Source organism: Vulpes lagopus, chromosome X (genome assembly GCF_018345385.1).
Source record: "Vulpes lagopus strain Blue_001 chromosome X, ASM1834538v1, whole genome shotgun sequence".
Classification (NCBI taxonomy): Eukaryota; Metazoa; Chordata; class Mammalia; order Carnivora; family Canidae; genus Vulpes; species Vulpes lagopus.
This window is the reverse complement of record NC_054848.1, coordinates 19,671,070-19,675,043: the sequence shown is the minus strand read 5'-3', so window position 1 is coordinate 19,675,043 and position 3,974 is coordinate 19,671,070.

The window sequence follows — 3,974 nt, the reverse complement described above, 5'->3', positions numbered from 1 at the left end:
AGAGCTGTGTAACCACAGTCCAAATTTTGAATATTTGTCACCCCAAAGAGACCCCTCATGTCTACCTGCTGTTAATCCCCCTTTCCATCTCTGGCCCCAGGCAACCACTAAAGATCTTTGTCTCTACAGACAATTTCTGGACATTTCACATAAACGGAAGCATATAATGTTTTCTTGCATCTGGCTTCTCACACTGAGCATAGTGGTTTTGAGATTCATCCATGTTAGAATAATTCCATCACATGGGCATATCATATTTTGTTAATCCTTTCATCAGTTGATGGATATTTGGATTGTTTGCACTTTTGGCTATTGTAAATAATACTGCTATGAACGTTGGTGTACAAGTTTTTGTTGTGAATAATGCTATGAACATTTCTGTACACATTTTTATGAAAACATGTTTTCACTGCTCTTGGTAAATATCTAGCTGTCCAATTGCTGAGTGCAATGGTAAATCTATGTTTAACATTTTGTGGAACAAACTTTTCTAAAGTGGCTGCACCATTCATTCCTACCAGCAATCTATGAGGGCTCTAGTTTCTCCACATGCTCCCAATGCTTGATTCTGTTTTTTTCTTTTTATTGAAGACATTCTAATAGGTGCAGTTTTCATTTGCATTTCTCTAATGACTAATGATGTGTTGAGCATCTTTTCATGTACTTATTAGCCATTCACATTTCTTTTTTTTAAGATTTTATTTTATTCATGAGAGACAGAGAGAGAGAGAGAGAGAGAGAGAGAGGCAGAGACACAGGCAGAGGGAGAAGCAGGCTCCATGCAGGGAGCCCAACATGGGACTCGATCCTGAGTCTCCAGGATCACGCTCTGGACTGAAGGCGGTGCCAAACCGCTGAGCCACCCGGGCTGCCCGCCATTAACATTTCTTCGGCAAAAAAGCTATTCCAGCCCATTCTTAAATTGGGTTGCTTATTTTCTTATTATTGAGTTGCAAGAGTTCTTTATATAGTCTGGATACAAGTTTCTATCAGATACATGATTTGCAAACATTTTCTGCCAGTCTGTCGCTTCTCTTTTCACTTTTTTTTTTAAGATTTTATTTGACAGAGAGAGCAAGTGCGCAGGCAGAGGGAGACAGAGAAGCAGGCTCCCCACTGAGCAAAAAGCCCTACATGGGGCTTGATCCCAGGAATCTGGGATCATGACCTAAGCCAAAGGCAGGCACTTACTATCTGAGCCACCCAGGTGCTCCAGTCTTTTCATTTTCTTAATGGTATCTTGGAAGAGCAAAATTTTTAACTTTGATAAAGTCCAATTTATTTCTTCATTTATGAATCATGCTTTTGGTATCATTATTTAAGACTGCTTTACCTAGCTGAAGTTCACGAAGATTTACTTCTAGGGTGTTTTTTTTTTTTTTAGGTTTTCTTTTTAAAGATTGATAGTTTTGGAACGCCTGGGTGGCTCAGTGGTTGAGCGTCTGCCTTTGGTTCAGTGCATGACCCCAGGGTCCATGGATCAAGTCTTGCACTGGGCTCCCTGTGGGGAGCCTGCTTCTCCCTCTGCCTGCGTCTCTGCCTTTCCCTCTGTGTCTCTCATGAATAAATAAATAAAATCTTAAAAAATATTGTTTTAGCGCTTATATTTAGGCCTATGATCTATTTTAAGTTAATTATTGTGTAAAGTGTGAGGAAAGAATTTAACTCCATCCAAAAGTTTAAATCTTTTTACATGCAATTGTCCCACCACTATTTGTTGAAAAGACAGTCCCTTCCCTATTGAATTGCCTTGGCATTGTTGTAAAAAATAAACTGACCATAAAAGGGGTTTTTCTGGACTCTAAATACTGTTCCATTATCTATATGTCCATACTTATGCCAGTACCACGCTGTCTTGATTTCTGTAGTTTTATAGTACATTTTGAAATTGAAAAGTGTAAGTCTCTCAACTATGTTTTTTTTTCAAAACTGTTTTGGCCCTTGTAGAGTTTTTGCATTTCCATATAAATTTCAGGATCAGCCTGTCAATTTCTGCCAAAAAAGCGGGGGATAGGGGGTGGGGGGGAAGCCTACCAGGTTTTTTATATGGATTGTTTTGAATCTGCAGATCAATTTAGGGAGAATCACCATTTCAACAGTATTGAAACTTCAATCCCATAGGGCTATCCTGCCTTACCTATACTTAGCATTGAAACGCCCCTCACCAAAACAGTGCTGTTCCTCTCTCAAGTCGCTGGAAAGCATGAAGCTCAGTGGTCCTTTCAGCCAGGCTTGAGCCCTGCTGTTCATGTAATGCTTTCCCTGCTTCTACTTCAGCTACCACCGCCCCAAGCTGTGGCAGCCAGAACTAACTTACCTAAAGTCCCTCTCTACCCTGTATTGACAAAGACATTTTGTCCCAAGAGAGCTATGCAATCACTGTTTTTTTTTAAAGAACTTAGTTTTAGAACCAATAAATAACCTCAGAGCTTGGATTCAATCCCGTCTCTATCCTTAACCACACTCCCCAAACCCTAAAGCTGTGCTTCTGGCAACAGTTATTACTGAAGGCTTTTTTTCACTTCTTTCATTGAGCAAACACCATATAGCAGCTCGTCTTTGCTCCCACTCACCTCAGCTCTGGCGCTCACACTTGGTGTGTGTGTGTGTGTGTGTGTGTGTGTGTGTGTGTGTGTGTGTGTGTGTGTGTGTTTTCATGCACATCTACTGAAATGCAGTGCTTATGAATATGTGGCTTGTACCCTGAGGCTTCTAAAGTATAGTGTTGCTTTTCATTGGTTCATAAAGAACATAAGAATGATTAACTTGGGGGGGGGGGGAATTTGTCCTTTTTCACACATTCATTTACAAGGGGGCATTGTCTACTTTGTGTTTCAAAGTAAATATAGTCCATTAAAAAACGGTGACATTCATTTCGTCTTTTATAGATAGTGGATGTTTAACAACTTACAATACTTTTCTATCTGGCTTGGCATATCACATTCTTTGTTTAACCCGTATCTCACTGGCTACTCCTCTTGTCTCCTTGACAATTCTTTATCTTTTCCTGGATGACTCCCTAATATTGGAGTGCCTCAGGCCCAGTCCTTGCTTTACTTCATTCAGCCCCTTTGTAATCTCATAAACACCTCATGAACATGTGGCTTGCAATGTTGAGGCTTCTGAAACATAGTGTTATTTTTTGCTGTTTTAGCAGGAGTACAAAAATGATTAGCTTTTTAAACATTCTTTGTTCATTTTCAAGGGGACCTTGTCTACTCTGCATTTCCAAGTAATCTATTCAGTTAAATTGGCAACATTCATGGCACCTTTTATTGATGACAGACATTTAGCAACTTCTAGTACCTATCTCTCCAGCTGGTAAGCATAGCACACTCTAGTCTTCTGCACCAGCTCCCTGTTCGGTCGGGATAGCTCCCTCCCCTTGGCATGCCCCCTCCTCCTTTCTCCCCCACCCCCTCTTCAAGCCTGCTCCTCTTGAGATCGTCCCCATGTCAGGAAATGCCAGTTCCATCCTTCCAGTCACTCAGGCTGGAAACCTAGGTGATATCCTTGACATCTGTCTTCCCTTTATCCCAATATCCAGGAAACTCTGTTGGCTATACCTTCAGAATATTTGCAGTCTGGCCACTTCCTACAGTCTCTCCTTTAGCCAGTGTTCTATTCCTTTGTTAGACAAGTCTCCTTACCCATTTCCCTGCTTTCACATTTGTCTACTTAAATTTTTAAATAGCCTATTTTATTATTGATATGTGTATGTGTGTTATATGTCCAGTGGGTTTTTTCTTTAGTTTTACTGACATACAGCCCTGTATAAGTTAAAGGTGTATGGCATAATGACTTGGCATAAACATATTGTGAAATATAGTAAGTTAACATCCATCATCTCATACAGAGAAAAAAATGTGTTTTTTTCCCTGTAATGAGAACTTTGAGGATTTACTCTCTCAGCAACTTTCAAATATCCCATACAGTAGTGTTAACTATAGTCATCATGTTGTACATTACATATG